The sequence below is a fragment of the Indicator indicator genome, chromosome 8 (assembly GCF_027791375.1).
Source record: "Indicator indicator isolate 239-I01 chromosome 8, UM_Iind_1.1, whole genome shotgun sequence".
Classification (NCBI taxonomy): domain Eukaryota; kingdom Metazoa; phylum Chordata; class Aves; order Piciformes; family Indicatoridae; genus Indicator; species Indicator indicator.
The window spans coordinates 3,645,625-3,658,933 of record NC_072017.1 but is presented as its reverse complement, the minus strand read 5'-3'; positions in this window follow the sequence as shown (position 1 = coordinate 3,658,933).

The following is a 13,309-nucleotide window of genomic DNA, read 5'->3' as shown; positions in this document are numbered from 1 at the left end:
CTTCAAGAAGGGCATTGAGGCGCTGGAGCGGGTCCAGAGAAGTGCAACAAAGCTGGTGAAGGGCCTGGAGAACAGGGCTGGGGAGGAGCAGCTGTGGGAACTGGGGTTGTTTAGTCTGGAGAAGAGGAGGCTGAGGAGAGACCTCCTCACCCTCTAGTACCACCTGAAAAGAAGTTGTGAGGTAGCTGTTGGACTTCTCTCCCTAGTAAAAAATGACAGGACAAGAAGAAATGGCCTCTCTCAAGTAGCACCAAGAGAGGTTTAGGCTGGACATTGGAAGAAAATTCTTAACTGAAAGGGTTCTCAAACACTGGAATAGGCTGCCAAGGGAGGCGGTTGAATCCCCACCCCTGGAGGTGTTTAAAAGATGCAGAGATGTGGCACTGAAGGACATAGTTTAGCACCAGACTTGGTTTTGGACTTGATGATCTCAAGGGTCTTTTCCAAACAAAACAATTCTGTTATTGATTCTTTGGATGCTAACCAGACCATGGCAGCAGGGGAGGTGTTAGAGAACAGGTTTTAGCATTAGCAATGAGCTTTCTGTGCTTGAATGTGACTGTGAAGAAAAAAATGCCCTGATCACTTGTAGGAGAAACCCTCTGTGAGTTCAAGTCCTAGGGAAAGGATGGAATACACAGAAATTGAAATACCTGTAGGCAGAGCTGATTCACAGGCAAACAATTATGTGTGTGTAAGGATAACACTGGGCTGTAAGAACATGTAAGCAGCTGCAAGTCTGTACAGGTGGATATAAGGTTTGTGGAAACCCCCAGGCTGTTAAGACAGGTTTGTGGCCTTGTAGGAACAGTGCAGTGTGGGGGAGTTTTGGGGAAGAAACAGGTGGGGAAGACCAATTTCATGTTTTGCTGACTGTAAACTTTCAGATCCACTCAATTTTTCTCAGGGTTTGCTCCTGGGAGTAGATCAGATTTTTAAACAAAGGATTCTAGAAAATGTATTCAATTTTGTTATGGATAAATACTTGAAGATCCAATCAAATTCAGGAATAGCTGGAACTGCAAATTAAAAAAAATATATATATGTAATTTTGAGCAATTATTTCCTTTATTGCCCTAGGAGTTGCTGTGTTAGCTAATGGAAACCTACCCCGATTTCCTTTGACAGTACAGCATCACACACTGCAAGACAGAGCAGCAGAGGGAGCTTTTACTCCAAATTAAAGAGACCCAGGAGAAACATGAAGAAAATCCACATTTTGAGAGAAATCATTTAGGGGGAATACGGAGAAAAGTAATGAGTGCAAGAGAGAAAAAATGTAACAGGTGAAAGACAGGAACACATAGAAGATAGGGAACCACCATTCTGACTGACAAGCTCAGTGAAAGTTTTCACAGCAGCTTAATTTTTGCAGGGCTGGAGAATAAAAAGTTTCACTTTTCATAGATGTGTAGTTCAAAATAATATTTGGATTCAGACATAAGGGGAAGCAAAGCCAGGCTGTGTAAAGAAGACAGAGCCATGTTAGCTAAATCCATGTTTCTGAGGCCATATACAACCAAAAACAGTGACAGGGCATAAAATGCTGGCTGTTGGCAGCTTGGAATCTATTTGGACTTGCATTATATGGATCTGCCATCAGGTCTTAGGCCTTAAACCCACCAGCTTTTCATGCCACAGCAGCAATAATCCACACCTCCAAAGGTAAGCTGTCAAATGAGTACAAATCAGAGAAAGGGAGGGAAACAAGAGACTCCAGGGCAGCAAGAAAAGAAGCAGCTTTATGAGAGAGAATTGTGGAGTGAACTTTGCACAATATTGTCCGCATTGCTGCTGACTCATAGAGGGGTTGGTTTGCTTTTAGAGACAACTCACAAGCTAAGCTGCAGTCATTCAACCTATCTGAAAATTAATCCTTTTGTTGCCTTTGGCTTTGGAGGAATGGCAATAATGAAAACATTGGGAAATAATTGAATAATCAGAGGTTCTCAGTGTTCTAGCAGCATAAAGGTGGTTTACACTGCTCTAAGTGGAATCAGTGTGGGAAGAACATCTGGGCACCAGTATGATTCTGTCCCACAAGGAACTATTAAACTGGTATGTCAAGATAAATAAACAGATAACTGTGTATTTTACCAGTAAGTAGGTTTTTTTAAGTGCAGAGGAAACATGAAGTTGCAGTTCAGATTATCCTGAGCTACATGTAGGATACTGTGGACAAGAGAGGTCCCACTGCTCCCCTAGCCCACGTTGCCAGCTTTGCTTCCTTTCATATCATAGAATGGTTTGGGTTGGAAGGGACCTTAAGGATCATCTAGTTCCAAACCCCCTGCCATGGGCAGGGACACCTTTCACTGGACCAGGTTGCTGAAGGTCTCATACAACCTGGTCTTGAACACTTCCAGACCAGGGGCATCCACACCTTCCCTGGACAGCCTGTTCCAGTGTCTCATCAGCCTTGCTGTAAATTTCTTCCTGATCTCCAGTATAAATCTCCCCTCTTGCAGCTTCAGTCCATTGCCCCTCATCCTGTCACTGCCAGCCCTTGTAAAAAGTCCCTCCCCAGCTCTCCTGTATCCCGCTTCAGGCACTGGAAGGCTGCTCTAAGGTCTCCCCAGAGCCTTCTCTTCTCCAGGCTGAACAGCCCCAACTTTCTCAGCCATGAAGGCTGAGGATACCTGGGGCTGCAGAATGAAACTGCAACCACTGAAGCTGAAAACTAATTGTTATTTTTGCACTGGTTTATTTTATTTTCTTTTTCATGGGTTGGATTTCAGGCGTGTTGAAACAGAGCACCACTTCAAACAGAAAAGAACTTTATCGTTGGGACCTAGGAGGAAGATGAAATTACCCCTCTGGCAGCTCACACAGATCAGATGAAGCTGGTTCTGAAACAGCAGCTTGAGAGATGAAAATTGATCACTGAACCAGGAATTTTGAAAGCTTTTGTGGAAGCTTACATATAAATGTGCTCATAGTAATAAGTTACAGCTGAAAGAGATTGAAAATAAAGTCTCTCTGTTATCATTTTTACGCTCTGAGCAGCCAGTGAAGTGCAGAGTAAGTGAGGCCAGATCAACAACATAACAATTATATACATATATACCCTCCCCCCCAAAAAAAAAGAAAATATAAAAATTTATCAGCTATTTCCTCTTTATAATCTGTAATCATAATTCCTCCTGAATGAGAAACCAGTTTCTTAAATAATTTTACTTGTAAAATATAAGCACATAAAACCATGACAAGTTTTTTTTTTTGTTCTCTCTCCCCCTTCTGCCTTTCTTCTCCTGTCCCCAAGACACACTTGTTTGCATAATTTTCTTTGACAGGAGAGGGAGGAGCCTTCAATTCCCATCCTGTGGGAATCTCTATGAATATTCTCCTAACTCTCCTTTCCTACAATTCAGTTCCCTGTGCTCAGGGAACATGCAGAGAATTCATTTTCATCTGACCTGTTGCTACTGTTTTATAAGGAAAAATCTATTGTTACCATTTCTGTTCTTCTACATCCCTTCTTTTTCCATGCCTAGGAGTTCCAGGTGAACTGAATAGCAGGTATGTGTCAGGACTGGAATTCTACTCACCATGTGCAGGTCTAATGATTGTAATGCTGGCATGCCAAAAGACAGCAACAACAGAAAATGAATAATCCCTTCTAGGGCAGATGTAGTAAAACCATAAGCCAAACATCCATCCCTTTCTCTAAGACTAACCTTAAGATTTTAAAATTAACAATGAGTGTGTAAGAGTGTGTTGGTGCTTTTCAAAATTCTTTGGACATCATAAAAGATAAAAGAAAATGCCCTGTGGGTAGATTATGATGACTTTTAGCCCTGTTAGTAAACAACAATTAGCAGACACTGGAGTATGTTGCATAGCAAGTTGCAACAAGAAGTCATAATAACAGCAGGGAGAAAGTATTTCTACAATAATAAACACACTGCTAGGAATATCTCCTCTTATCCACAAAAGGAATTCATGGGCTGTATTTATTACATGACTCTGGGCTGAGAGCTACTAAGATAGCTACCACTGAGTTTATTTTAATCATGTGGAGTATTTCAAGGTAATCAAAATAGTTGTTGGTCAAATAGTTATGCTGGCAAAACTCTGGTTTCGCTGACAGAGATGGTCTCAACCATTCTTGTGTCCAGTTTGGCAGCATGTTGTGCCTGGACTTCTTTGGGGTCTCTAAATAACAGATAACAGAAAGCAAAGAGTGAGAAAAAAAAGCAACATTTACTAACTAGTTCATCTGATATCACTGACTCAGGAAATTTTATTAGGTGATAGAGTGGTTTGATAAGAAGAAGATGCAGCTATAAGGTTATTTTGTGGACTAGATAAAATCAACAAGTCAAATCACTTGCCTATATATACAATGAAAAAGAAGGCACCTAAGTACATATCATAAGTGCATATCAAAGGTGTTCTGATGCACAATAAAACACTAGCAGTGTAAACAAGCTAACAATAATAACAAGTTTGCAGCTGTAGATAAGAGTGAAGATCAGCCATGGGAAATTGCCACACCACAGTAAAGAGAAGAAGAAGGGATAAAGCAATTTATCCAAGTGCATCAAAGCTGGCTGTGTGAAATTCCACTTAGCTAGGGCTGCTTTCTAACCATACGCACATGTCCATCAGCTCAGAAGTGGCAGCATTAGATGCTGTTCCTTTTCTTTAGAGTTGTGTGTCTTCTTATTCAGTGTAAGTTCAGTGGGGTAGTGAACCTGGCCTGTGGGAAGCTGGAGGCTCACTACAGATTACCAGTTCAGCCTCCTTGTTGCAGAAAGTACTAATGCCAAGGTAAGAGGTAAATTCCTGCTGCATTAGGAGCTGCAGTAAGATAATGATATCTCATTTAGGATGATGTTTTGCTTCTCCTGGTAAATCAGTGCCCCTTAAAATTCAAACACTCTTTTCAGTTTCCATGATAAATTCCAGGTGATAGCTACTTTCTGCAGAATGGGCAACAGAATGAAACTCCCTAGGGCAAAACGTCCCCTCATCTTAGTGGCTTTCAAGATAGAAGTTTCTAATACACATGGTGGCCAAACCACAGTGAGTGCTGTATCAGTAAATGCTACCTCAATAATAATGGCTGCTAATAACTGCCCTCTGGAACTGGAATGGAGCACAGGCTCCCTGATTCCTGGAATTCTGCAACTGGCTAAAAGCAATGGTGTAAAGGACTGGCAAAGCATGAGTGAATACTGCAGTCAATTGCTCCCTTAAAATTTGTCTGCATCACAGGAGTTTATCCAACACTAACTGAGGTCTGAGTGGATTTGTTAAACTGCATGTCACCTTTGGCTGGACAGTTGTACTCAGAATTTAGTTAGCCTTCATTTGGCCTGACATAATTCATTCTTATCTCTTGAGCTAAACAAAGACAGCTGGGTAAAGGCTAGGAACAAAAAGAACTATTTAAACCATGTGAGCACTGTTAGGATAAGAGCAAATGGCAATGAGATTGAGTTGAGAAGGTAATTCTTAACCCTCACAGCAACCATACTCTGGAACACTTTTCTCTTACAGTAACACAAGCAAAACACTCAATGACTTTTAAGATAAAGCTCCATCAGTCTGTGAAAAAGATTACATGGGCATGCTTGCAATAGAATCATAGAATCAGCCAGGTTGGAAGAGACCTCCAAGCTCATCCAGTCCAACCTATCACCCAGCCCTATCCAATCACCCAGACCATGGCACTAAGTGCCTCATCCAGGCTTCTCTTGAACATCTCCAGGGACATCGACTCCACCACCTCCCTGGGCAGCACATTCCAATGGCAAATCTCTCTCTCTGTGAAGAACTTCCTCCTACTATCCAGCCTAGACCTCCCCTGGCACAACTTGAGACTGTGTCCCCTCATTCTGCTGCTGGTTGCCTGGGAGAAGAGACCAACCCCCACCTGGCTACAACCTCCCTTCAGGTAGATTGTAGGCAATGAGGTCACCCCTGAGCCTCCAACAACAAGGGAATAAGTTCAATGACCCAGAAGGTGCCTTTCCGGAAAGTTCCCATGATAATATTTACATACTTACTCTACAGCTCTCAAGATATGCAAACTCTGCGTAATATATACAGAATATATCTTGCACTGTGCAAGTATAAAGACAAATTCTAGATCATCAGGTCCATGATCAGGGGACTGGAACACCTCTGTTACCAGGACAGGCTGAGGGAGCTGGGATTGTTTAGCCTGGAGAAGAGAAAGAAGGCTCTGGGGACACCTAATAGAGGCCTTCTAGTACCTGAAGGGGGCCTGTGAGATGGCTGGAAAGGGTCTGTAGTGATAGGACAAGGGGAAATGGTTTGAAATTAGAGAAGAGGAGATCTAGGTTGGATGTTAGGAACAAGTTCTGCACCATGGGGGTAATGGAACACTGGAACAGGTTGCCCAGGGAGGTGGTTGGGGCCCCATCCTTGGAGATATTCAAGGTGAGGCTCGACAGGGCTCTGGACAACCTGATCTAGTGGAGGATGTCCCTGGTGGGTTTGGACTGGATGACCTTTGAAGGTCCCTTCCAACCCAGACCACTGTATGATTCTGTAATTTTCCAAACTGAGCACATAGTCTCTGGATCATAGAATCATGGAATTGTTAGGGTTGGAAGGGACCTCAAGGATCATCCTGTTCCAACCCCCCTGCCATGGGCAGGGACACCTCACACTACAGCAGGTTGCTCACAGCCACATCCAGCCTGGCCTTAAAGACCTCTAGGGATGAGGCTTCCACCACCTCCCTGGGCAACCTGTTCCAGTGTCTCACCACCCTCATGGTGGAAAACTTCTTCCTAACATCCAATCTGAATCTAACCATTTCTATTTTTTCCATTCCCCCTACTCCTATCACTACCTGACACCCTAAAAAGCCTTTCCCCAGATCACTAGCAAACACTTTCACCTTGTGGTGTTTTTTTCTCCCTTGTTTCAATTTCTTAAATTTTTATTTCATTACACAGAAGTAGTAATATCCTCTGGCCTCACAGGGAGCTCTGAAGGGAAATTTGTCAATATTTATAAATCATTTATATAAAGTGATAGACACAATCTCCTCACAGGGAATTCAATAAACCCATACAGATGTATATTGTATGGTAAATAAAGGTTATAGCCACACACAAACCAGAACAGATAAACAGCTGTTTCATTCACTGTGTATCTATCATCCTGTAAACTGAGCCAGACTGACAGACTGGGGGACTGTCAGGAAATTATCTGGGGATCTTGCAGTAAGAGACTACCTTAGTGCATTTGAACAACAGAGAGCTTGAATTTGCACTGGCAAAATATTGGGATTTCACATATAACATTGGTTAGGGCTCTAAATACACCACTTGAGCCAGGAGGATGCTTAGGGGACTTGAGCATCTCCCCTGTGAAGATAAACTAGATCTCTGGGGCTGTTTAGTCTGGAGAAGAGAAGACTGAGAGGGGATCTGATCAGTGTCTGCAAATATCTGAGGGGTGGGTGTCAAGGGGAGGGGGCCAGGCTCTTTTCGGTGGTGCACTAATAAGACAAGAAACAACAGGTACAGGCTTGAACATAGAAGATTTCAGCTAAACATGAGGAGAAACTTCTTTACAGTGAGGGTGACAGAGAACTGGAGCAGGCTGCCCAGAAAGGTTGTGGAGTCTTCTTCTCTGGAGACTTTCCAAACCCACCTGGATGCATTCCTGTACAGACTACCCTAAGTGATCCTGCCCTGGCAGGGGGGTTGGACTGGATGATTTCTGGAGGTCCCTTCCAACCTCTAATGCACTGTGATACTTGGCCAATGATCTTGTAAACAATAATTCAATATCATTCAAAAGTAAGTTTCTTGGTAAAATCTCTGCTACAGTCAAATTATTTGAGTTTACTGCAGAGCTAAGGAGGAAAAAGGCCATCAAATTGCTGGGTGATAATCATATCCCTTTCTGGGTATAAGATGTGGTTAATATGCTACCACATCTTCAAAGATATTTAAAGCAGTGTGCATATCATGGTATGTCACTATCTATACTGTAAATAGACTCCAGATCTCTCAGATGCATCCACTGACCTGACATGAATGCACCTTGTACTTGCTGAGCAGGTTCCAGGAGCATCCACACTGCAGTCATCATAACAATCTATGACTGTAAGCCCAAATCCCCACTGGCACTGCTATTTATGTGGATTTGGCACTGGAATGTTTGGGGAATCACAGTGAGGTTCTTAGCACTTAATTATCTGGGAGTACTGCAGGGAATGTTTGATGGCATGCTGTGACAAATTTCCTTTTTCCTTCCAGGCCTTCGTGGGAAAGTTTTCAGTTGGCTAACATGTTTAGCTGACATTTGCCATGATGTAAGTTCCTCTCTTTTATGTGTCTCAACCAGTGCCAATGTGAGCACAGCTGGATGAAGCGTTCATGCTCATACTTGCAGAATTATTGCAGCTACGAACAGACAGAGGGTTTGAAGAATGCAGAAGACCAAAGAGCTCTTCAGCTGTGGTGGAGTCATCAATGGCTGTCACATGCCCATAGTTTTTTCCCTTTTCATGTGGCTGTTCAGGAGTTAACAGGAAAGACACCTGCAGACCTCTCCATAAAGAAAGAGATATATCTGTTTGGATGGCATTCAGTGTTATTACCTCTACACAGGAAAGGTGTCAGTGAGATTTCTCAATCGAGTATTTATCTCAGGTGACTATCTTCTTTGTAGTTACTCTGCCCACAGGCTACTTGGGAGAAGATGGTCTAATTACACTTCAGGCATACTGGAAGGTTGCTTTGTATGCCTGGGATCAAGACCATTTCTACTGATGGCCAGTAGCACAAACAGATGCATGGTGTAATGGCCAAGTCGGGCACCGGTAAAGCTTCCCACCCACCCAATCAGCCCTACCTCTCCGAACAGCTCACATGCCCTGCATCAGCACAGCTCATTAAACTGCACAGAGTGCTGCACTAAAGCAGCTCTGCTCCTTCCTTCAGCCAGGCTAGCTCATTTTTGCCTTGGTCAGGTGTTTTTGTGGCACACTGATGTGCAGGCCTAATGGAGACAATTGTTATTGCTGGGCAAACAAGGGAAGCACAGTGCTGCCTTTTGTGGTGTAAGCTTGCAGGATGGACTGACATGCATGACAAACATGTGAATGGGACACGTGGGACTCTGCATGTGAGTCATGTACAGCTCTGATGTCATCAGAGAAAAGATGGTTACTTTGTTAAAAGCTGTGTGATACTCTCTTCTTCTCAAACATCCATGCTAACCAATATATTAATATGATAACCAATTAAACAGCATTAAAGTACATGTGTTCTGGCAGGCCTACTACCACCTTGTGTCTTGCAGCAACTTGCTCTGCCCTCCTTAGAAGTGCATCTTCTTTTCTACAACACCTGAGCTACCAAAAGTGATGGATCCTGCCAAAGAAACAGAAGAACTTTGTGTCTTTTCCTGCCCAGAAGACTAAACATGCATAATTCAAAGGTGGCCATTATGGACTTCCTTCACATAGATGTATTTTTATTCCATCTGACATGCCAATATGTTTGGAAATTCCTGCTAGCCATACGGGCATTTCAAAGAACAAACCATCAGCTGCTGTGCACTGAAACATAGGCAAAGTGTCTTCAGTGTGTGGTCAGGGGCATGGGGTATGCTAAAACACAGAACAACAGAGGGAAATGACACCATGCACATGGGAAGGAGAGCACAACCTCTGCTCTACCACTGCTCTACCACAGACTTCCCAGCTCTGTGTTAGGAATTCACTGTTGCTACTAGACATGTCCTGTTAACACCAATCCATCCCACTGGGGGCCATGGTGTCTGCAAATAACTTTGGGAAGGGATTTTTTTTCTTCATTTTTCAGAGGAAGATGGTCTTGGAGTAGGAATCCTCTCACTTTTGTGTAAAAGGCCATGTGATTTCATTGCAAGAAGGAGCCTTCCAGAGTGCTTGGAAGAGCAAAAAGGGCAGTGTCCTTTTTGATGAAACCACTCACTGAGGTTCCTGATGGCAGTGATTTGTTTAAGGTAACTTGGGCAGTTTGTCAATAGCCAGAGGCTTACTTCCTAGAAAACAAGAGAGTGTTTGCTAACCTTGATCAGCCCAGTAGCTGAAATCTTGATGTTTAGACAGGCCAAGCTGCCTTCAGTGCCAGACTGTCCTGGCAAAAGATCAAGAACATCAGTTTCCCTGACAAGCTGTCAAGGGCGTCAGGTTCTGTCACAGATGCCTGCCACAGTCTCCATCTGCTGAGGCCTCAGCAAAACCCAAAAGTTTTAAAAAATAACTGACCTTTGGATGGACAAAGCATTGCAGTCGACAGAAGTAGTAAAAACAGCTCTGCTCGGGTTTTTTTGTTCTTTTTGTTCTTTGAAAACTGAGCTCCTGAGCACGACAGAAGAAAAATACCACTGCTCAGCTGCGGACACCTGGGCGCGAAGCCGCTTTCGCCTGCACGCAGTCCGTCGTGCTGCCTTGGGGCTAGGTTTGTCCCCGCCTGGGCAAAAAACGGCTAGCCTGGCAGTATCTAACCTGCCTTCCCGACGCTTGGGCCCTGTAACAACGAACAAAGCATCCTCCCCCTCACCGGGGGCCGTGGGCTTTGGAAGGGTCTCTCACCGCAGCCCGGGCGGACGGACCCTGCCCCGATCACTCTTCCGCGGGGGAAAGCGCAGCAAAAAGCGGGTAAGAGGAGGTTGAAGTGCCGAAGGAACCGAGCAGCAGCAGGAGCCCGGGAAAGGATCAGGAGGCGGGCCGGGGCGGCAGAGCGCCGGGCAGCACTGGCGGGGCGGGGCGGGCGCGGAGACGGTGAGCGGCGGGCGGAGCCGGGCGGGGGGTCGCGGCCATGACGCTGGGATGTGCGCGGTGCTACCGGTAAGCCAGCCGGGTCGGGCAGGGGATCGGGCAGGGAGCCTGCTGGCGGGGCCGGGGGCGCGGCTGGCGGGGTGGGAGGGAACCGGTGCTGGCCTCCTGACCGAGATATGACAGGAGGGAAACGTGGAAGCAGCGGTCTTGGAGGAACTTGCACTGATTCGGCGGGAGACCATAGCGGAACCGTCTGCGGCCCCGTACGGCTTTGGGGACAAACGAAATCTGTACAACGGAGCAAGGTCTTAGGCGCCGGCATTCGAGCCTCGCAGCCGGCTTGGCTTCGGCTCGGCGGGCAGCAGCTGGCAGCCAGGTGTCCCCCGCCGCCTGGGAGGAAGGAGAGACGGCTCGGGGGGGACCCAGCGCCGCCCATCCGGCCCTGCGTGAGCTGCCCCGGTCCTGCCGGCGGCCGGGGAAGTTTTGCCGGGTAGGTGCCACCCTTCGGCCCGAGGGGAGCGTGGAGCGTGAAAAAAGCCAAGGTCATCACAAACGACCTGCCCCGTTTTCACCTCCCAGCGGGACTCGGGTGTGAAGGGAGGTCTCCTCTTCCTAACCGCGGGTGACACTTTAAAGGCATCAAAGGTCTGGTCCGGACAAGTGCTGCGGAAGCTGAAAGGCTCTCACTGCAAAACCTGGCGCCCGAAGCCCGATGGCACCGGGGCCGTCGTGGGCCGTGGGAAAGGCTGGTTTGTGCTCTTAGGTTTATAAATGTCCCCTGGGCCACAGGGGACCCCAGCCTGTGTTAATCTCATCGACTGAGCTGCTCTGGAAGCAGATCAGAGAAAAAAAAAAAAAAAAAGAGGTAATTAGAACCTTGACTCTGAAACAAAAGCCTTTGTTTTAATAGTTCATGGCAGTGATTGTGGGGAAGGGTTTAGTAAGGAAAAAAATGTTCACAAGGATAGGAAATTAAAATTTAAGTTCCTAAAAGGAAATTATCATTATGTCAGAAATACAGCTACTTAAGCAAAATGTACACCCAATATCAAAATTACCATTATTTTCACACTAAAATAATACTTAAAGGGGATTCATGTCTCACCAATGATCATAGTGTTGAGTAACATCTTATTTAAAAACATTTTTATCCTTATATCATCACCAAGAGATAACAGAATTGTCATTATCCCTATTTTCATAAGTGATGTAAGCAGAGAGCCACCAAAGGGTTTCCCCAAGAACAGAGTAGGATTTAATTCCCTGAACTCTCTTTGAGTGTCCCAAAAAGCTGATCTGAAGCCATCATTTTAAATTGAATCTTGACAGTGTGTGGACAGTTACTATTTACAGGGGCAGAAGCCAAGACTGGCAGGCAAGGATCACTTTGTTATTTAAACCTCTTATTTAAAAACATTTTTATCCTTACATCATCACCAAGAGATCACAGAATTGTCATTATCCCTATTTTCACAGGTGATGGATTGTAGCAGAGAGGCTCTAAAGGGTTTCCCCAAGATCAGAGTAGGATTTAATTCCCTGAACTCATTTTGAGTGTCCCAAAAACGTGATCTGAAGCCATCATTTTAAATTGAATCTTGACTGTGTGTGGACAGTTACTATTTACAGGGGCAGAAGCCAAAACTGACAGGCAAGGATCACTTTGTTACATGCCACTACTGTAGAATCTGGATTTCAAAGGCAATAGCCACATGTACCTAATGAGTTCTAGACTAAAATCAGGACTGAGTGCCCTACAGAAGTACTCAGACACTCTAATCTGACATTTCCATTCCACTTCCCCGTGCCAGCATGAATACTTTCACAGCAGTAAGTGGGATTGGGAAATCCAATGATGTTATTGTCTTTGAGCTGGTAAAAAGGTCCTCCAGATCAGCGAGTTGAACCTAGTTTGTGAAGTTCAGATCAATTAGGAAGGAAGGGACAAAGCCAGGAGATAGAAGAAGCAAGAGTAACTCCTTTCAGTGTTAAATCCGTTCAGCATTGCTTCTTCAGTGTCCTAAGTAGTTTTGAGGTTTTTATGGCCAGGATTTGAGCATTCTATATCCCCTGCAGTATTTTTTTAGGCTCCTATATATTTTGGCTTAATTTTTAATAATAAGGCTTATAAGATACATGTTTGTAGTTGAGCCCTGGATTGCTGTAGGATACTTCTCTCTTTCAGGCCTGAAATATCCTCTCAAGAGGCATGCTTTGTAGTGTTGCAGAAACTCTCTAGTGGTTAAAGTGGATTCACAGGTTATTCCTGTCAAAATATCCCCTAGCAGCAGACAGGTTTTATTGCTCCGTGACAAGTATCTGATTGTATTCTTGAGGTTATAGAGGAGTTTTGCCAAATACTCACTTTACTGCTGTCCTGAATTCTCTTGAACTCTTGTGGCTGATAGCCACCTGTGTCACACATAACCATGGTTTCTCTAATGACTTTTTAAAGCCCATATAAAGCCAGAAGCCATCAATGGAATATTGTGTCCTGTGAGAGAGTCCAGCATAGAGCCACAAAGACGATTAAGGGAGTAGAATATC